The sequence below is a fragment of the Benincasa hispida genome, chromosome 3 (assembly GCF_027475165.1).
Source record: "Benincasa hispida cultivar pf3 chromosome 3, pf3_genome.v1.1, whole genome shotgun sequence".
In the NCBI taxonomy this organism is placed as follows: domain Eukaryota; kingdom Viridiplantae; phylum Streptophyta; class Magnoliopsida; order Cucurbitales; family Cucurbitaceae; genus Benincasa; species Benincasa hispida.
The window spans coordinates 28,789,034-28,812,391 of NC_143480.1; the positions used below are offsets into that span (position 1 = coordinate 28,789,034).

The 23,358-nt window shown below is 35.4% G+C and overlaps 1 long non-coding RNA gene across 1 annotated transcript; it reads right to left on the reverse strand.

Annotated features, from left to right (window-relative positions):
- Positions 1 to 20,949: 20,949 nt before the first annotated feature.
- Positions 20,950 to 21,888, reverse strand: LOC150037178 (uncharacterized). The gene is made up of 2 exons (XR_016528259.1): positions 21,376 to 21,888; positions 20,950 to 21,270 (listed from the first exon to the last, which is right to left on the reverse strand). It is a non-coding gene; the product is annotated as an uncharacterized LOC150037178 (long non-coding RNA).
- Positions 21,889 to 23,358: the final 1,470 nt, after the last annotated feature.

A 23,358-nucleotide genomic window follows, 5' to 3' on the forward strand; every position in this document is an offset into this window, starting at 1 on the left:
GGATATGCTTTTACAAACTCAATATTCTGATCCCCTTTGAGTTTGGATGATTGTTTGTCCCTAATACCCTTTTTTTAGAAGCTATCTTTACATTGTCAATGGTTGTTTTCCCTTCTGACAAAATTCTGTTAAGAGTTTCAGTGCCTGAGTCCAGCTTTTTAACTAACTTACTCATGGAATATTTTTCTACTTTATCAAGATTCAGTTCACGTTTTAAATATGCAATTGTAGACGTACGTCTATGATTGTTTGCCATTAAAGATTCAATCCTCTCTTTTTTAACATCAAGAACCTTCAAGTCATCCTGCCACTTGTTGAACAGTGTTTGATAAGTGGGATAAAAAAAACAAGGTTGTTCTCACTGTTTTCACTTTCCATGAACACATCAAGTTCAGGATTCTCATAGGACAAAGTGTCGGATGAGTTGTTACTAACAAGTGCCTTAACATAAACTTCAGAGTTGCTAATGCTATTAGGTTCATCATCAAACCAGGTTAGGACGTAACTTTTATTCTACTATTTCAGAAAATTTGGACATTCAGCTTGAAAATGACCATAGTCTTCACATTCTCTGCGCTTGAAGGTCTTTTCTCTGTTTTAATAGCTGGTGGAACCAGTTTTGTCAGCTTTCATTAAAAAATTTTGAGGTTTAACTGTTTAGGAGTGGGAGTTTCTCCAGATTTAGAACTCTGAGCACTTAGATTTCCCGTTTTCTTCTCAAATAGTTTGAGAACACGATTGAGTTGTTTGAACATGTAAGATATAGAGTCGGCAAGAGAATCATCAGACTTCTTATTAGGATCAACATGCTCTTTTTCAACTGAAGATTGCAAATTCATCCCTTTATTTTGCTTTTCTGGTTTTCCATCCAAAAACATCTCAAAAGTTAACAGAGAGCCAAATAATTCATCAACTTTCATAATGGAAATGTTGTGAGCTTCCTCGATGGCTATAACTTTCATATCAATTCATCGTCTTGCAGTTTAAGATTTTCAAATTTTGATGTCAGCAGTTGCAGTCTAGACAACTTGACTTTTGATGTTCCCTCATGAGCAACTAATAGGAATCCTAAGCTTCTTTAGTTGAGGTGCACGTTTAATTAAACACAATATATTGCAATCAACACCATTAAATATAGTACTTAATGCTTATGAGTTCCCAAAAGAAGCTCAATCTTCATCTTCAGACCACTGAATCTTCGGTTTCAAGATTTATTTGTTATTAGCACTCTTCGCAGTTGGATGAACCATTCTATGACTCTTGTCTTTCAGGTTTTATTGTCGATTGATTTCAAAAAGGCTGTCATCTTGGCTTTTCAGTAGGACTAGTTTGTTCCATTAAGAATAGAAAGATGCGTAGTGGAACTACCTTCCTTAATGTTATCCATGATTAAAGCATCTGAGATAAAGGTGACTTGCTCTGATACCAACTGAAATTTGAAAAGTGGCTATTTGTACTCAATACGCTTGTCTACAATGTGCTAACAATTTTGGAAACAGTAGTAAAAGAACAAAAGAGAATCAAAATAAACATATCAAGTTTGGTAACATAGTTTGGTGATAAACCACTTATGTTTGGGAGATAGTGTGCTCGGGAAAGATACTCCACCGATAAATAAAAGTCAAGCAATTACAACGTGGTACTTATCTGTAAATAACAATAATTACAATGATGCATAACCCAACTTAACTGATTACCTAGGCTCCCCTAGATGTGAGACTCTCTCTCTCTTGAACTTAGGTTCCCCTAAGTATGTGAATATTAATGTTGAAACACTTAGGCTTCTCCTAAATGTGTGAGACCCCCTCTAATTTGATGATATCTTTCCTCCAATTTGGGAACTCCCTTTACATAAGAACTTAGGCTCCTCTAAGTATTAAGAACTCCCATATCGATGAATAACATCTTAGGCTCCTCCTAAGGCTTGAGAAATCCTTCTCGATGGACAAAATCTTAGGCTCCCCTTAAGACCAATCAACCTTCATGAATTGAAGCAAAAACAAGTGAAGAACACACCTCCACAAGTAGCTCAAAGAACTTCTACTTGAAAAAATGTAGTGATGTAAGAATTCTGTAAAGCTCTCATGATAATCTCACAAACAACTAATGTGACAACCCTAACATGAGTACTTCTTGAACTTAAATAGCACAACGATATAATTGAAAATATCCTCATATAAAATTGTCAGCTCACCAAAAAGGAAAATGTCCCAAAAAAATTATTCTACAGAATAAGTTAAATAAAGAAATAAATATTCTGCAGATTTTGCATCTAGAAGAATATCCTCTGAGACAAGATCCACCAAAGACAAAAAACCAAGACAACTCCTCAAAATCCAAGGAGTCAACACCAACAATCTAAGACAAATATATTTAGACAATATCACATTTCTAATATATATAATTAATTACATGATTTATTATAAAGTTTATTTGAATAAGATTCAAATTATAACTTTATAATTTGGAGAATTAATTTGTTTAAATATGATTCAAATGATTAATTATTTATTTAAATTAAATCCATATTAATAAGTAAATTATTTAATTTGAATAAGATTCAAATTAAATAGATGTTGGGAGGATTAATTTATTTGAATGTGATTCAAATAGTTAATTATTTAATTTAAATGAGATTCGAATTAAAGACATAATGCAAAGAATAAATATTTAAATTCATTTAATATGAGATATTAAATGAATAATTATCTTTTCATATTGGATATTAGTAGATAATAAAATCCTACAGAGAATAGATATTTAAATATGATTTAAATATTTTAAACCATTTAATATGAGATATTATTTGGCTAGATATTTATTCATATTGGATAATATTAAATATTTAATTAAAAAACTCTGCAGAAGGTTATCTCAATACGATTCAGAGTAATTCATAGAATTCTATATTAGGGCCCAGGGAGTCTTCATAGAAAATACTCTCTATAAGAATAATCTTTACAATTACTCTGAAACTCTCCCTCTAGAAATTCTCTCAATTATCTTCGAAAAATTCTAAGAAAATTCTTCTTCCCTGTTTCCTCTATTCTTTCAAAATTGGTTTACACAAGTTAAATCCTTGTCAGAGTCTTAGCAAGGAAGACCTCGTGGAATTTGAAAAATCTAAGATGGAGACTACCAGTTTCAAGAGAAGATTTTGCTACAGTCACGTGTCGGCAATGGTATGGTCTATAACCTTTTTTCTTGTTTACTTATTATTTCAAGAAATCAAAAAAACCGATCTCATGCTTCTGCTGGAATTCAATTCCCTTCATATTGTTTGATATTTTCTTTATTTATGACGCAACCTTATTTTGACAAAGAGGAAAATATTTTCTAGAAATTCTTTCCTTAATTGGACATGATTTCTAAAAGGAGAATAATGACTTTCATTTAGGGCAGTCGCATTTGTTCATCGTGAGAGAGTATCTTTATTCTTGGTAGTTGATTAATACAACATGGTGTTTTGATCTTTGCTCATTTTATTTCGCTGTGTGTATCTATTAGTTGAAACGTTCAATAACTTGAAGATAACTTCTATCTTAAGGGGAGCCTAAGACATCGTTGAAGAGATAGGATTCTCGAACTTAAAGGGAGCTTAAGACTTCATTTTTAAGAAGGATTTCTCCATCTTGTCCTAAGATTCATCAGTAAAGGGAGTTCAAAGAGTTACAAGGAAGATAATCAAGCGGAGAAGAGTCTCACACACATTCGAAAATCGAAGTGTTCAACATTAATATTATCACACTCAAGAGGAACCTAAAGTACAATTGAGAAGGAGTCTCACATCTAGAAGGAGCTTAAGTGACTTATGAGTTTGGCTCTATGTGAGTTACTGTAGTAGTCGGTATATTACAGATAAGTATTACATTGTAATTGCTTAACTCTTTATAATAATGCATTATTTTTCCTGCCCCTCCCTCCCTCCCCCCTCCCACATATGTAGGTGGTTTATCGTCGAATTGGATAACCAACTCCTGGGTGCCTTTACTTATTTTCTTGTTGTTAGTATTTTTTTGTTACAATACTTGTCGGTGTTTTTTGTTTAACATTCGTATTTCGAGTGACGAGTCATCCCATCATTTTTTTCACATACGCTTTCAATAAATTTTAAAAATAGTCCACATTATTAGTTTATCATCGATTTTATTTCCATTAAGTTAATTAGTCTCTATTAGATTTTTTTATAGAAATTTTGAAAATATATTTTATATAATATATTTTTTTATTAAGATTATTAAATTTCAATAAAAATCAACTCTAAATTATTGTATTTAAATTTTGTTGAAAGTATACAAACTAAATGTAAAGTTTACTAAAAGTACATAAACTAAAATTCGGACAATTAAAACTACAAAGAACAAAATAATATAAAACATAATAATCATCCTTTTATAGCTAATGATTGTACAAACTCGTGCTCATGAAGTTTAAGCGTTGTTTTAGTTTCATCTGGCCCTACATTTCTGGAACTAAAGAACGCAAAAAAGAATTTTTTTAAAAAAGAAAAACATTGATAATACTACCTAATCCATACCGTAATGATTGGGTTGGATTAAATATTTATAGAGAGAGTCAAGGGGCTTCCGTGGGTGATTCTGTGACCGCAAGCTGGGTTGGGTTGGATTAAAAAAATCTAAAAATTTAAGAGTTTATAGAATTAGGATTCGTGTGTGTGCGTGTGCGCGTGTGTGTGTTATATCTAGAGTGTTTCTCTTCCTTTTCTTACTCCTGGATTGATAGGTTCATCAATCTCGTTTGTATGGTTAGTTCAATCGCGCGTCACAATATTTTTCTCCATCTCCAATAATGTAATTGTCGGGTTCAATTTTAGTCCCTTGGTAATTTCATCGAATACCTTCTCTGCACTCCATTCCTACGAAGTATTGTTTTTATCAATCATCTTTTTTTCCAGTTGGGGATGGTTAGTACTTTAGAGACGTTGTGTGGGCAAGCTTCTGGAGCTATATTTCACATTTTAGGGATATACGTGCAAGTTTTATAAAACGTTCTTGATGGAAAAAAATGTGAATGAAAGATCCCACTGAATTGAATTGGGTCCATGAATCTAAGAAATAGTGAGAATTCTTGATCTCTCTCAATTCGAAAATCCAGGATTTGAATTGATGTCCTTTCATTGAGTCCTCCTAAATTGCGTTGATTTATCCTAAAGATTGGATTGTTCTGTTCATTTGTTATAATTTGACTTTGCCGATTTATGTGTTATCAACCCTAGTTTTGAAGCTTACGAGCAGCTGTCATATTTGGTAGAGATTGCAGGAGAAGTGGCGGTGCGATTTTCAACATCTTCTCTTCTTATTCTTTTTAGTTCGATGTTTCTTCTTTTCAAATTTGATATTTTGTGTTATATTTGTGTTGAACTTATGTTTAGTTTCTTCAATTCTCTTCTAAGGTTCTTTCATTTCAAAGGATCTTTGATTCTCTTTGGTGACTTTGTGGGATGTGTTCACTTTCTTAAGTTTTAGATTGTCAAAGAATGAAATTAAAATGATTTTGTTGGAATTTGAAGAGAATAAGGAGTGTAGATTCACTCATAGAGGTTTGATTTGGATTTCTTTAGTTCATATTTTTGCTGAAGATTGAGAAGTGTTACATACTTTGTGATAATTTGATACTAAGTAGTTTTTTTTAAAAAAAAATTTATATATGATTGTCATCTAATTGCCCTTTGATGTATACTTTGTGATTTTCATATGATTTCTATTAAATATCCTGCTAAAGTATATCAACACTACATTATAGGGGTGTTCACCGGTAACTCGACCAACCCGGAATACCCAACCCAAATTGCAAGGGTTAAGTTGGGTTAGATTTTATTTTGGGTTGGGTTGGGTTGGATTAAAAATGTTAAAAATATTAAATTCGGGTTGGGTCTAGGGTTACCTCATTTCAGGGTCGGGTTAACCCGACTCGAATATATATGTGTGTATATATATATAAATAAATAAATAAATAAAAGTTAAAAAAAAATCAAATTTAAAAAAAAAAAAAAAAAAAAAGAACTGGTGACCCAACCCAACACAACCCAAAAATTTTGGGTTGGGTTGGGTTGGGTTGACCTTCCAAAAAAGAACTAATAGGATTCATTATTAGTCAACTCGAATTTTTGGGTTGGTCCACAAAAATCTTCAAACCCAGCCCAACCCGGACTATGTACACCCTACTACATTATATTTAAGAAATGAGTGTATTAGACATCAATCACTAAATACATGAGTTAAAACATAAGTGAATCAATAGTCAATCTAACTGTAATTGACATTCAATTAGTAAATTCATGAGTGTTTCACACATGAATCACTAAATACATGAACTAAAACATGACTGGATCAAAAGTCAATCTAACAATAATCAACATGGAGTCAAATACAATATTTCTTGTGTTTCTTGTTATTTCTTTCTCTTTTTTTTCCTTTTTTTTTTTGTTGAACTTTCTCCTTTCTCAAATTTTGTCGGTCCCTTTTTTTTCTTTTTGTTTTATTCTTTCTACTTTCACAAATTAGCAATAAGTATAAGATAACAATCACAAACTATTTAGTATAAAATAGATGGAATTCAAATGGTAATCGGAAATTACTTAGACCCTATTTGGTAACCATTTCATTTTTTGTTTTTGATTTTTGAAAATTAAACGTATTTCCTCTATATTTCTTACAATGATTTGCATCTTTTTAAGTATGATGATTTAAGTATTAGCCAAATTTCAAAAACAAAAACTATTTTTTTTAAGAAAATAAAAATGAAAACAAGTTTTTTAAACTTAGTTTTTTTTAGTTTTTAAATTTTGCTAGGTTTTATAAATTATTGGTAAAAAGTAGATAACAAAAGAAGAAATTTGGAGGTGAAGTATTGTCTATAGACTTATTTTTCAAAAACAAAAATAAAAAATAAAATGGTTATCAAACAGATCTTTAGTAATTGACAAAAAACGAAATATAATTAGATGAGAATAAGAAATTAGTAATTAAAAAATTGTAAGGTAGAAAGACGACAATCAGATTGCAATTAGAAACAACTTAGCAATTGACAAAAAGAAAAAGTAAGATAATCAGATGACAATCAGATTGCAGCCAAAAACTATTTTGTAATTAACCAAAAATTAAGATAATCGAAAGGCCGTCAGAATATACTAGTAATTAACAAAAAATGAAAGATAATTATATGAAAATTAGATAAAAAAAAAATAGAAATTACATAGTAATTGACAATCAAATGAAAGATAATCATATGTCAATCAGATGACTATCAGATGATCGGATAACATAATATTGATTTATGTCAAAAACCATAATCACAATCACGAACTACTTAGTATCACATAGAAATTAAATGACCATCACAAACTACTTAGTATCAAATAGCAATCAGATAATAATCTGAACAGTAATCAGACATAAATTATATAACAATCAGATAACAATGGATATTATTGATATTTACATGGAAATCAAATGTCAATTAGATGCAATCACGCATTTTTAACTGAGGATATTTCGGTCATCCAAGTATTTGGGCTTGATAAAAGCATTGACATGCTCCCTTCTCTTTTTTGCCAAATCTGCTAGTGTCCTATATAAATTTGTTTCTTTTAGTTTTAAGTCTTCTGTTGCTTCCCTTCTCACGTCCCAATCTCAGATCCTTAACCTCATTCTTTAGATCTTCACCTTGCTTCTCTCCATCTACTTGTGATCTCAACTTTGTCTCCTTCAATCCCTCACGCTCGTCTATTTTCTTAGTCCCTCATGATCTTTGTTAATTCATGATCTCAGATTCTCAGTTTGCTCATGATTTCACTCTCGCTCAATCTCATCTCAAGCTCGTCTATTCTTAGTTTGCTCATAGTCTCCTCTTATCTTCTCGATTTTAGATCGATTTCATCTCAAATTCACAATCGCTCGTTCAATCCCGTCTCACCGTCTTTTTTCTCTGTCTCCCCTATTGAATGGAAATATGGATGATATGCGTTGATGAAATTGCATTGTACACTCAAGTTTCCTTAGCGAAATCTAAGTATAAATTCCACTGAGTTTTCTGGTAAGTCCAGAGTCGAACACAGGGACTTGTGAAAACAGGTTGCTTCGGTAATTTTTATGAAAACTTTGCAGTGGCCAAATAAATAAATTGTTGGTTTGTTGTTGATTGCATTAATGAAAAAGTAAACAAATGCGGCGGATTTGAGAAAAGTCAGTTGTGTGATAGATGCACTGAGTATGCGATGAACGGGTTGAGAAGATCTTTAGCTAACGTTACTTGGAAATGCGTCAGACTATGCGATCATGCTACCACCATGTACAGTAAGTCATTTCCAATGCAAATGCGATGCTCCTAAGTCTAGGACGCATGTGTTGAATGCAAAAGTGTCCATAGAGCTTATCCCTAAGTCTCTACTCTTGTCCTATGCGATGATGCAAAATGCATAAAAGCAAGGTGACCGCATACAATCATATCCTATCTCTAGGATGCATGTGATGTGTTAATAGCAAACAATGCTTATTCCTAAGCTCCTATCTCTTGTTTATGCATTCTAATCTAACTCTCCCGAGTCTAGATTCTAATCTGACCTTCCCAAGCTTAGATACTGTCCTTAGACTATCCTCTCGAGTATCTCTAATGGATGAATGAAGCACTCATAATACAAGATAACCGCGTAGAGTGAAGATTCCCTAGTTGTGCTAGCTAAATGCTTCTCAACCCATTCAACTAATTTAGCTACCAATATGTAACAAAGAGTGAATAGATATAGAGAAGTAGAATCCATTTCAATAAATGAATGGAGTACAAAATAACAATGGAAGTTAAAGGTAGAGAGTCTGGTAGCAATTCCTTACTGATCGAGGCTTTTACACTTTAATCTCTATTCGGTTATAAAGATGTTCCTGTTTCTGCAGGCGTCGGCCCTCTCTCTATCCTTGAAGCTTCCGACACTCTCTCAAGCTTACTGAAACGATCTATCGGCACAACCTTCTCTCTCGCGTCCTCCATAAACGAAAAAAAAAAACTATGTACAAAGACGTGTGAACTGATTAACTTGTGGAACCCCTTTTCTGAAGGTTACCCTTGATATTTATAGAACATCCAGGGTGAACGGTAACTTCTCTCTCATGATTGCACGGATGGGACAACTTTAATTCTCCTGACTGATGCATCGAATATTTGTCACCAAAAAGCTTAATGTACTTGTGATCGTTATTGGCTGTCAACTTAATTTAGATTTGACTGTCTTCAACTTTCTGTCCCATCACGATTAATTAACCTTTCACCCAGATGCGGCCACCATGTTGCGCTGATCAAGTTATGGCGATCCTTCTCGGATGAATGTTTGCAAACAGAATCGTCGCAAAGTCTTGCGATTAAGTTGTGCTCGACCAATGATTTCCTATGATCGCAATTCTGGCATTGCGTCAATGCATATTCTGCATAAAAACACTAAATCAACTGTTCCTATGCGATGAACGCATGAGACCACAATATTATGAAAACGATGCTTGATGGACGCAATTTAACATGTTTTATCAACACAATCCAACATTGTTTAAGAACTTAGCACTATGATAACGTGTATTTCTGCCCGTTATCAATAGTTCATCAGCTGGTCGTAGCTAAATGATCGCGTGGCATTGTCTATACGATAGGCTGTCATCTTCTACACGATTAAGCATTCGTCTATACGATAGATTGTGTCATCTCACATCTGCTCAATCGTTTACACGATTTTTGTTCTCAGTCTCTTCATCTAACCATGTCTATATAGAGCCCACAACTCTTGGATTCTCACACCGAGAACCAAAGTAACCCTTGTTGTGATGTCCTCACTCAACTTGATTAATATCAAGGTTCTAGAGGTCGTTCATTGAGTTCGTGATCAATTTGTTTGTGCTGGTGATCATGTTTCACAGGTCACTGTGTTCGAGGGTTGTGTTACTAAGGATGCTGATAGATTGTTCATGGGAGTTTAAAGAATGAGTCTTCAAATGTATGTATATTCTATCCCTTGATTATCTTGTCAGCATGCTGTAATTTTTAGTTATTACATGACCTGTTAGTTTCTGTTTCTTGTACTGTAATTGTGTATATTCAATGTCGAATGGAATTTGAAACGATCATTTCGCTACTCATGGAAATCCTCATGTCTGATTTTCTTCAGCAACCCGGAAATATTGGGTTGGGTTGGGTTGGATTGGGTTGAAGATTCAAAATGGAACCGATATGGTTGAGTTAAAGCCAACCCGAAATTTCGAATTGGCCCAAAAAAAGTCTTTAACCTGATCCAACCTAGATCTTGTTCATCCTACCTAATGTGAGACTTCACCAAATGATTTATTATTTATTTATTTTATAAATTTCATATAATTTTTAATTATGCATACTGACGAAACGATGAATTGATGTAGGACATTTTTTTAAAATATTGTGTTTGGAAAACTATTTAGTGAAATAGAGTTGTTTTTAAACTATTTAGAGATTTGTGGTTGTTTTGAAGATTTTGAGGTTGGGAAAAAGTTTAAAATATTATGTCGAGGGTTGAACCCTCGAATTAAAAATAATTAAAGAACAAGTCGAGGGTTCAACCCTCAACCTAATTGAAGTACATGTCGAGGGTTCAACCCTGACATAAACGTAACCATCCGTCAGCGGTGCCAGTAGCTTTAAACCTTCCCAACGCTCTCTAATTCCCTCTTTACTTCCCAACGTCAAAATTAATTACTCGACCTGCAACCTTTTAAACCCCATCTTCAACTTCTCAAATCACAATTTTGCCTTATTCATTACTCCGATTGCTCCCTGCCTTCTTTGAACTGCCCATCTTCTTCTCCTTCAAAAACTTCTAAAAGATTTTGTTCTCTGCCGGTTTCTTTTCTCTTTCGAAAACTTATAAAAATTCACTCCCTTTCTAGTTCTAAATTTTCATCTTCCCCCACATTCATCCATCGAATTATGAGGTTTGTACATTTACTATACAAAATATCATTTTTTTAAAATAATTGTAAATTTTTGTTTCTATTCTCATACTATTATATTCTTTTTATAGTTTTTGTTGCTGTTTGGGAAACAAGGAACATAAAAAAGGTAACGTTCACAAAATTCTTATATTCTAAATATAATTAAAAATAAATTATATATCCATATTCTCATAATATTTTGTTTTTTTTCATAGTTTTTGTTGCTGGATAACAAATAGAAAAGAAAAGAGAGACCATTGTCACTTTGAGGAAAAAAAAAAAAACCGTTATTAAATTTGTGAGTCTACTGTTTATTTATTACTATTTTTTTTTTATATATTTAGTAGATCTATCATGTTAATTTTTTTAGTAGTTTTTGAATTCAATAATGTTTACATATTGATGTTAGTAGTTCTTTCTCTATATATTTTACTAATCTTATTTATATTATGTTATACATACCATGTTAATGTTTTTTTTTTTTTTTTGCATTTTAAATAATATTTGTAACCTCACTTCTTAGGACAACTAAAAGGGGGGGATCGTTACTACATGCATGCGTAAATGTTAACATTGAGGGAAAAATAAAATAAAATAAAATAATAGGAATTTGGACTGCTTAAGTGTATAAAGAAACTATTTTGACTTTAACTCAAGATTTCAAATTGTTTGACCCGAGGTACCCCTTAACATGTAATAAATTAATAAAAAAAATAAAATCATAAGAAGACATAAAGGTTCAAATGCGGAAGTGTTTTTAGTTCCTTCGGCACTGTCACGGATTCCTTTTGTCAGTCGCCCAAGTATCCTTGCCCTTACTTGAAAAACATGTAAAGATAAAGGTTGAGTATAAAATACTCAGTAAGTGATCCCATTACCGAGATCAGGCTATGCATCCACAAGCAGAGAATGATGGGCTCGTGGCTCAAACAACTACAACTATCTCAAATAATGAAAAGAAACCAAATGACATACTGCCTTGCCTTGACTTGCATGTCTAGTGGCTTGATGGCACACCGTCAAACAAGGAAAAATAACATGAATGTGAACCTGTTGATTCACGCATGTCTAGCGGCCCGAAAGCACACCGTTAAACATGGAAAAATTAACATGAACGTGAACCTGTCGATGCACACATGTCTAGCGGCTCGAAGGCACACCGTCAAACATAAAACTAGACCCGTCGGTCCTCTAAAATATAACATGCATCAAGGAGAGACGGTAAACTGCCCTATTGATCTAATCATGCATCACATACTCATAATTGTCATGCAACAAGTATATCACAAAGACAAAATAATGCTTCTAAAGTCCATTAATTAACTTGTATATTGAATCTAGGCCACCTGGCACGAAGGCACCGGTAATGGTACCACTTACCTCAACTTGGTCATAAAAGTCCACACAAATAATGAAGAAAATTGGATTCGAGATTTCCATGAGCAGCGGAAACAAGATTATTCCAAATCACAATCATGAATGAACATAACATTTATAGTTGACTTCAAACAAGCGGTTATACAATTCATACAAAAATTATAGCATGAATAACTACAAATGCACAAAGGGAAAAACTGTACGAATAATTGAAGATGCATCTTCACGCTCCTTTGCGCACGACCGCTCGAAGAACAAAAGCCTCGAACACTCGATCTACACGACCACAACACAGCATGAACACTTCGCACTCATCCTCAAAAATCGCTTTGGCCACGAACTCTTCGGCAACAACATGAACGACCTCTAGAAAACCTCGACGATCTCGAGTTGATCTGACACCACCAACAAGGCTACCTTGGTATTCTCGTTTGAGAATCCAGGGTGGGCTCTATTCGGACTTGGTATTAAGCAGACGAAGGAGAAACACCGATCACGTACACGACCAGGCAAGTGGGAGATGACAAAGAACTATCGTATTGGTCGATGCCTAATCGTTTAGATAAAGCTATACGATCGTCTAGCAAAAGCTATACGATTGTTTAGCTCGGTTTGTTGCCTACAGACATTACACGATCGTTTACTTTGAGCAAACGATCATCTAGCATAACTATGCAATCGTTTTGTAAATACTATGCGATCGTTGATAACGGGCAGAAATGCACGTTATCATAGTGCTAAGTTCTTAAACAATGTTGGCTTGTGTTGATAAAATATGTTAAGTTGCATCCAAAAAGTATTAAGTTTATTATATTGCAGCCGCATGCGTTCAGCGCATAGGAACAATTGATTTTTATGTTTTTATGAAAAATATGCGTTGACGCAAGGCGGAAATTGCAATCATAGGAAATCATTGATCGAGCGCAACATTACCGTAAGGCTTTGATTGTGTTCGCAAACATTTGCCCAAGAAGGATTGCAGCAACTTGGTCAGCACAACATGGTGGGCGCATCTGGGTGAAAGACATAATTAATCACGATGCGACAGAAAGTTGATGACAGTCGAATCCGAATTAAGTTAACAGCAGCTAACGAACAAGTACATTAAGCTTTTTGGTGACAATTATTCGGCGCATCAGTCAGGAATTAAAGCCGTCCCATCTGCGCAATCATGAGAGAGAAGCCGCCTTTCACCCTGGAAGTTCTATAAATACCAGAGGCATCCTTCAGAAAAAGGGTTCAGCTATTAACGAGTTCACCTGTTTACGAATTTAAGAGCTCAGCTCATCTTTGTCCATAGTTTTTCCTTTTTATTTTAAGGAGGAGCAAGGGAAGAGTAAAGACACCAGAAATTGCTCAGGGAAACTCGAGAGAGAACCTGGAGGCGTAAAATCAGAGAGCGGGCCGACTCTCGCGAGAGCGAGTTTATCTTTTGAACATGTGTAGACAAACAGTGTAAAAGCCTGGGCAGCAAGAGATAGCTACCAGGCCCTTTATTCTATACTTGCATTGTTATTTTGAACTTCATCGTTATATTTATACAATGGAAGTTCTTATTCTACATATGTTCACTCTCTTAGCACACATGAGTAGCTAAACTAGTCGAATGGGTTAAAAAGAACTAAGCTAACATGACTTAGGAAGTTCATTGCTTGCGATTATCTTGTTTTATGTTGTGCCCAACACCCTTTTAGAGCTACTTGAGAGAGAGTCTAAAGAAGGAACCTAATGACTCGAGATAGCTAGGTTAGAATCTGGACTTGAAAGAGCAAGATTAGAATTGCATAAACAAGAGATAGGGACTTAGAGATAAGCTCTGTTTGTCAACCTGCATCGCATGCATCCTAGAGATGGTAATGATATTATGTGGTCGCCTTATTTGTGTGTGTGTCATTTTTTCATCGCATAAATAAGAATAGAGGCTTATGTGTAGGTCCTATAGACTTATCGCATATATCGCATGCGTTCTAGCCTTAGAAGCCATGGCATTTGCACCGAGAGCTGGTTTACTGTTGTATGCATGTTGCATGATCGCATATCATGAACGCATCCTAGAAAGTGTTAGCCGAAACTTTTCTCCACCCGTTCACCATATACTTATCGCGTTTCTCGTTTAATAAACTCTTTTCAAACTCCACTGCATTTATTTATTTTTCATCACCACAAAAACAACATCAACAACTATTGATTTATTTGGTTACCGTAAAGTTTTCATAAAAATTACCACCACAACCTGTTTTCACAAGTCCCTGAGTTCGACCCTGGACTTACCAGGAAACTCAGTGGAATTTAACTTAGATTTCGCTAAGGAAACTTGAGTGCTCAACGCAATTTCACCATTGCATATCATCCATAATTTCACTTCATAAAATAACGCATCAATCGTTTAGCTTGCCACTGCACGATCGTTTAGCTCACCCTAGCCGTCATTTAGTAAATCCGTATTTACTTGACGACTACGTGAGTTTCTTTTACGTGAGAGAGAAAACTCAAAAAAGTTTTTACGAAAACTCTTCAACAATTTGTAAAAAATCATACTAAAATTAGAAAAACCATTTTCCTTTTAAACTCATGGTTACCATGAATCCAATAACCACCCACTCAATTGGTTATTAAAGAAAAAAATTAATTATCCAATTATTAATATTATTATAAATATAAAATATAACCAACTTATCATACTATATTTATAATCTATAGTTTTAATATTTCATCTCATGAAACATATAAACCATAGGTCTACGGTGTTTCTAAACTAGGACAAGTGGGAGATTATGTTGGGTGTAAATACCCTAGTTTATTGTATTCATATGCTTATTGTACTCATATGTAATATTAATTTCTCACAGTTAAATTCAACATCATTTGATTCTACTAGGAGTTTTAGTCCAAGTGGGAGTTTGTTTGATTTTATGTCCTAAAACTCGTAGTTTGTAATATCATATTCTTGTTCAATAAAGTTGTTATTGAAAATCTTTAGTAAATTTAAATTCTATATTCATGAATCCAATAAACTGAGGTTCCGAGGTTATTAAGTTTAGTTTGAATTTATGTAGTGACATAAATGTGGATCAAGTTCAAATATATATAGCCAAAATGGTCTATTGTATATGAATAAGGTTGGACGCCTTATTCTGGGGACACTATAGATGCGGCCCATTTTCTTAGTTAGTACAAACGATGTGATCCTAAACCATTCATGTGGAGACATGAAAATGGGGGCATCCTATGTAAAGAGTTTACATAAGACTGAACCATGAAATAGTCACTTTTTATGTTCTAAATGTCGTTTAATGTATAAAACTGACTATTTCGTTAATTGATGACCTAGGTAAGTTAATCTTAATCCTGAGCTAACTATGAACTCTTATTCACCTGGAATTATCATTAGATTTGCATAGGTGAGGGCAACTCATTATCGCTGGTCCAATAATCCCATTTCAAGGGTAAGATCAGGTGGATAGCTGGGGACATAGGGTGTAAAATGGAATTCACTCCTACCCGTTATAAGGATAGTAGATAGGTTGTTCCCTTTAGTACTAAATCCAGGTCTTGAACAAGGGGCCCCACCCTCTCATTGGCCCGAGAGGGGTTCAGTTTATAGGTTAGACCTTAAACCAATTAACTAATTTAGGGTTTTATATTTAATTTATGCGATTAGAGTAAAATTGATCCTCAATTTCGCTGCGCATGCCTACTTTTCCATCACTTAGGACATTGATTCCTAGACAAAACGATTCCATGCCTGAAAGATAACAAACCCCTCTTGGAATCCTACATCATGTACTTGATCAACATTGATCAATGTATGATGCCTGAGATAGGACTAATCGTTTATTCTTGCGATCCCGAATAATCTAGATCCCGAGAACATACTTTGTCTCACCCAAATCTTTCATTTGGAACAAAGCAGCTAGCCAAACCATTAATGTCAGTCAGATACCTTAAATCATTCCCAATAAGTAGGATATCATCCACTAAAGTACCAGGAAAGCTAATGAGTTGTTGATGATCTTCTTATAAAAACAAGGCTCATCAACGTTCTGGTCAAAGCCAAATGACTTGACAGCAATGTCAAATCTGATGATCCAAGATCTAGATGCTTGTTTCAGCCCATAAATGGACCTATTAAGCTCTCAAACTCTTTGCTCTTAATCTGGAACTACGAACCCCTCTAGTTGAGTCATATAGATGGCCTCCTCAAGATTACCATTCAGAAAGGCAGTCTTAACGTCAATTTTCCATATTTCATAATCATAAAATGTGGCTATGGACAAGAGAACCCGGATAGACTTCAGTATGACAACAGGTGAAAAAGTTTCCTCATAGTCAACTCCCTCAACCTGGGTATAACCCTTTGCCACGAGCCTAGCTTTAAAGGTTTGCACCTTTCCATCTACACCTCTCTTTCGTTTATAGATCCACTTACACCCAATAGGTCTTACCCCATCAGGTGGATCAACAAGTTCCCAGACGTTATTGAAGTACATAGACTCCATTTCCTGGTTCATGGCTTTAACCCATTCATCTTTGTCAACATCCTCCATTGCTTTCTTAAAAGACAACTGATCCTCGACCCCATCATTCGTAATGACGTTTTGGGCTTCAGTCACACCCATTTAGCAATCCGGTCTGTTCATAACCCTCCCACTATGTCGAGGCAGTCTCAACTTTTAAGCTGGTTGTCTAGACATTCCGACTTCAACAACTCTTGTTGATTTGTCGGCCTGTTCAAAAACTCTTGTTAAACCCTCAGCAGTCTCAGTCTCAATAGAGATCTCACGTAAAAGGAGCTTACTTCATGGCTTATTATCTCTCATGTGATCTTCTTCCAAGAATATAGCATTTGTGGAAATAAACACTTTGTTCTCACTCGAATTATGGAAGTATCCACCTCTCGTTTCCTTAGGGTAGTATACAAAGAGGCAAACCTTCGAACGCGGTTCCAACATTTTTGGGTTAGTCGCTAGCACACGTGCCGAACAACCCCAAATCCTGAAGTGGCATAAACTACCTTTACGGCCTCTCCACAACTTAAAAGGTGTTTCAGAAACACTTTTTGAGGGAACATTGTTCAAGATATAACATGCAGTCTACACTGCATAACCCCAAAACGAGTCTGGAAGATGAGCATAACTCATCATAGACCGAACCATGTCCAACAAGGTTCTGTTTCTCCTTTCTGATACACCATTCTGTTGAGGTGTACTAGGGGTCGAGAGTTGTGATGCAATCCCATGTTCTTACCTAACATGTTTTCAACTTCAGCCTTATACTCCTTGAACTTTTCAAGGGCTTCAGACTTACATTGCATTAAGATGAGATACCCAAACCTTGAATAATCATTTATAAAAGAGATGAAATATTCATACCCACCTCGAGCTTTAACATTCATCAGACCACAGAGGTTTGAATGTACAAGCTTTAAAGCTTCCTTGGCTCTGTAACCATTTCCAGTAAAAGATCGTTTGGTCATCTTGCCTTCGAGGCATGATTCACATACTAGCAATGGTTTTCTTCTAAACTCTTTAGAAGTCCACTTTGTACCAACTTTTTAATCCTATTGAGCTTGATGTGACCTAACCTTAGATGCCAAAGATGGGTGTTTTCTTTTGGGGAAACCTTTGGTCTTTTAGCTGTTGTTGCCGTACTGAACATTTCAGTGTTAAACAAGGCTTTTATGACTAACGACCTTAGTACATATAAGTTATTTCCCATTGAACCATAACCAATCTCCATTCAATTCTTGAAAGTAAACACTTTATTTTCAAAAAAAGGAGATGGTATAGCCTTGTTCAATGAGACAAGAAACCGAGATCAAGTTCCTCTGAATATGAGGAACTACAAAAACATTATCCAGTAACAGATAGCGTTTCTTGTCAATAAATAACTTCAACCTGCCTACATCAACAGCTGAAACAACCTCACCAGTTCCGACTCGAAGAATCATCTCTCCCTGTGGCAATGTTTGCCAAGAATTGAATCCTTGATAAGAGAAACTGACATGATTGGTAGCACTTGAATCGAGGATCCAGGAAGAATCATCATTCTCTACTAGACATGTCTCCAAGACCAATAAATCATATTTACTGTCTTGTCTCCTCTTTTGGAGAGTAGTGGAATGGAGGTCATTTGCCACGAAATTCATTTCACACGATTCTTTCCACTGTAAATAATCAGTCATTATTAAAAGCTATAAACGAAAATACTAACGAGTTGCTTAAAAGAAAAACACATTGACCTACGTTAGGTTTTAAGCAAATACCTGTTGTAAAAAAAAACAACATCCCATAATGTTTTAACAAAACTAACATGAAACCCATGTGACATCTAGTTTTGCAATAATGTTTCAAAGGTTTAGGACAAAAGCTGCCAAAGGGAGGTCAGTTATCCCTCATCTGAATTGAAAAGTTCTCAACTAGTCATTAATACCAGAAGAACTCTTGCTCCTATAACGACTAGCCATCATTGATTTGGCCAAGAGATCATTAACTTACTTAACAATCTCCCATAAGTGTGACCCGCCATTTTAAGCCCTAGAGGTCTATCTCAAAAGGCCAATACAAAGGGAAAAAATTCGATTGGGGCAAAACCTTAAGCGACCCTATCCATTTCTGGAGTTCACCTTGATATTGACCAACTGCAAAAAACCCATCTGAAGGGGGACGCTCCGAAGGCAACACAAGGGAGTACAGAATGATCTCACGGTGTGAACCAATGACAAAGAGCATAGGACATGTTGACACACACCCTTCACCCACTTACTATAAACACTCTCTCCGTTCACTTTGATATTGACTAATGCAAACACCATCCGAATGGGGATGCATCTTGGGCACCACGAGGCCAAGAATGAATCTCACGGCATGAACATACGGAAGAAACGTGAGTGAAATCATAGACATATCTGATATGCCTTTTCCTCCCACTGAGTATTTTATAACCTAGGGTTTAGCTTACTTAGAAAAAACACGGCTAAGGATTTTAACTAAGTGACTTTTAGGTTTGCCTAAGAGTAACATTTACCTTGGATAGTAACTTTTAGGTTTGCCCAAGAGTAACTTTTGATCATTATCCATCAAACTCTTTAACAGAATCTTTGACCAAAACGTCGCATGCTTGTTGAAAATCTATCTAATTCACCTTTCTAGGTAGGTTCCCAAGTAGGGGTGTTACGTTTCCGTCAACTTAAGAACCCGAGCCTAGCCAGAACCCACCTTAGACAAAAGATCCCTTATAGATAGGTTTACAACAAATTTAATCTTTTATTCAACCAATTTAATCCTATTAAACTGATTTTAAAAGATTAATCTAGGTTACTAAACTCTTTAGAACCATTTGAACTTAGGTCTATCTCAATCTAATTTTAAAACCCTTTTAAAAACTTGAGTTCACCCTAAGTCTACATGCAACTCTAAATTATTGATTTTAGGTCTAATTTCCTTTATAACACTTATAAACGGAAACAATCATCACAATTCAAAGCTAACACATGCAAGGCATTCATAACGCTTATAAACAACCAAAGTGTCATGCTCAATGCATTGTTCATTCATTCTACTTCTTTTATATAACACTTATACAAAACAACAATGAAACAAGCAAAACATGCTTCCATTCACCCTTAGACTATAACATTTATAAGAAAAGGATGATGCACGAGAATGCTCAATGCATGCAAAATATAACTCTTATAATTCATGATGCATGTGCATGCTGTCAAGTGCCTTCTTCATGCAATATTATAACATTTATAATACATGATGCGTGAATAATTGCACAACCTAAGGTGGGTTTTAACTATATGACAAACACTTTGACATATAAGTACCATACATCACGTGTATAAACAATAAAAGTTGATGAACTGGGTGAAATTGCTCGTAAGTACAGCTGGGCCAATAACTGTTATGCCCCTGTAGTTACATCTGTCTCCTTAAGTACCACTGATCCCTTTAATAAACATAAGTCATAGTTCTACTATGACTGAGTCTTCTCTTCTAAAGAGAAGTTGTAGCCACTATGTTCAAGCCTCGAATTCAGCCCTTAAGGGAGCAATCTCTCTACTTATCCCTGCTTGGGGAAAGGAGTGAATTCGATCTTGTGGATTGAGTTCCCAGCTCCCCGATCAGACAAGTCCCCAAAAAGGTAGGTATGTTAAGTTGGAAATCTGGCCACTCTCACCTATACTAATCAAAGGACCGCCCTCAAAGGCAGAAGTTTCAAAAATACACAGAATTGAGGTCGTGTTACCTATGATCATTTTGGTGAGATGTACGTCTTTAGGATCAACAACATTATATACAGAGTCTAGTCTTCTCGTGGTCCAGATCTTATACAAACTCTTTGTATAGGACACCCCCGCTTGCATGTCTCCAAATGAATGGTCAGGATCTATCATTTGTAGTAGTTTACAACATTTGCAAATCTCTACAAAGCAGGTCGTACCCGTAGTGTCACCAAGATCAGGTATCCCACCTTAATCCTTATACTATAGACCTATTTAGGTTATCACTAAAGGCATGATCCACTTGTATATCACATATACATGCTTAAGTTCACATAAGATAACCAATGAGTTTTGTCTATTGGATATGAGTAAATGCATGAATTAAATAACACTTATTTTATTCATTAAACAATGTGTATCTTTACAAAACAATGAGACTATGGGAGAATTAAGACACCAATCCCAACAACTAATTCCTTAAAAACCCTTGGATAAAACTCGAATTAGTTCTATGACATTAACCACAAGTTTAGTTTAGCAACTATGGCTTAAAAAATGAGTCCAAGATTAAATAAATCCTCGGGGTCTAAGTCCAAAGGATAACCAACCACAACTTATACAAAACTTACCCAACTCCAAAAATTTTTCGAGAATGGTATCTTCCTTGATAGGAACGCCCCAAAATCTTCCAAAATCCTAATCCTGAAAGTCCACACAATGGGTATTAACCAAAATTGTTTCCAAAACAAAGTGACACCCTAAAATCTTGAAAAACCCAAATCTTGCCCAAAATAAACCAACTCTTACCCAAACTCAAAATTTCAACAAGAATAAGCAGTGGCATTCGGCGAACTCAATAGTGGCTGATCGTAACAACGACAGAACTCAGGCCAGTGTCGACTGAAACGAGCGGCTGCTTTACAAACAGATCTAGAGGTTAGGTGGCACGCAGGCTGCTTTCATCGAAGCTAGGGCAGTTGGGGAGGGCACGGTCAGATCTCTAGTGTCTGAAGTCAACAACGAAGGAAAGAGCCCGACGACTTCGACGTTGATTGGTGAACGGCATCTGGGGCGAGGAAGTGGCAGCTAGTGGAAAGAGCCCGACGACTTCGATATTGATCGGCGAATGGCGTCTGACGCGAGGAAGCGACAGCTGGCGGCTAAATCAACGGCGACGTTGGCTTTGATGGCGGCGATGAGACAAGGTAGCGGCTAGGGCTGCGGCTCTTGAAGGAAAACGAAAGGGGCAGGGGGGGTCTGCGCGTTGCTGAGGATAGAAAAAGGGAAATTCTAATTTCTTTTCTCTTTTTTCTTCTGCCCACATGTAGATATATAAATACAACGTAAAACCCCTTTCGTTTCCCTTTTAATGCATGTCTAGCGGCCCGTAGGCATACCGTCAAACATGAAAAATAACATGAATGTGAACCTATTGACTCACTCATGTCTAGCGGCCTGTAGGCACACCGTCAAACATGAAAAATAACAGAACGTGAACTTGTCGATTCACGCATGTCTAGCAGCCCGTAGGCACACTGTCAAACATGAAACTAGACTCGTTGGTCCCCTGATATAAAACATGCATCAAGGCGACACGGTATACTGCCCTATTGGTTTACTCGTGCATCACATACATAATTTTAGTACTGATTAGAAATTTGAACATGCTCATAATACTTATAAGTGTCATGCGACAAATATATCACAAAGACAAAATCATGTTTCTAAAGTCCATTAATTAACTTTGTAAATCTAATCTAGGTCGTCTAGCACGAAGGCACCGGTAATAGTACCACTTACCTCAACTTGGTCACAAAAGTCCACACAAATAATCCTTAAAAACTTGAATCAACCCAAAGTTATGGCTTGGTCCAAGACAAATTCTAAAACTTGATTCAATTAGCCAATCTGATCAAGAATTAAATCTAAATTCAATAACTTAATTTTCCCACTATTACTCTCAATCCAAAAGAATAACCAACCAACAACTTATCCAAAACTTACCGATCTTTACCAATTTTCTACAAAACGAAAAATGGTCTCTAGCTTGATGGTCAATGCCTCAAAACTTCCAAATCTTGAATCTAAGTTTCACACCAAAAAGAGGTTACTAATTTAACCAAAAATCAAATGGGTGAATTTCACTTCCCAAATTATAAGGAAAATAAATCTTACCCAAAGTTTTTCCCAAGATTCCGGCAAAGATCGGACAGTGACGGCTGATAGCACGTCGGCTTGTGGCTACCATAGATAGGCAGCGGGTGTTGCTGTCGGACGACATAAATTGTTTAGGCTAGCCGTTGGTAGTGAGGTCTTGCATGAGGAGGGTTTGCAAGAGTGAAAGAGAAGGAGAATTTCTAGTTTTGTAGATTTTATTCAGCAGCGATTACGAACAAATCGGAGTTTCAAACAACGACCAACCGTTCAAAATGAAAATCTATATGTCTCAAACATACTGACCAAATTTGAGCACGATCCAACGGTTCAAACTCTAGAAATCGAACATTTTGTGAAAGCTGTCGCTGGAACATCGAATTGCTTTCTGCCCAATTTTTGGCCTCTTTTTACTCTTATTTAATTTCGAAAAAAATCTCAATTCTTTTATTTTTTTTTTCAATTTTTGAAAAGATAAACAAAATATTTTATCACAATATCTCCAAAATCTCCAAAGATTCTATTAAATTTATAAATCAATTAACTTTTCAAATTATCTTAATTTAGACTTCAAAAACCAAAATTAAAGGGCATAAGATCCAACAATTTGATACAAATTAAATTCTTCCAAATATT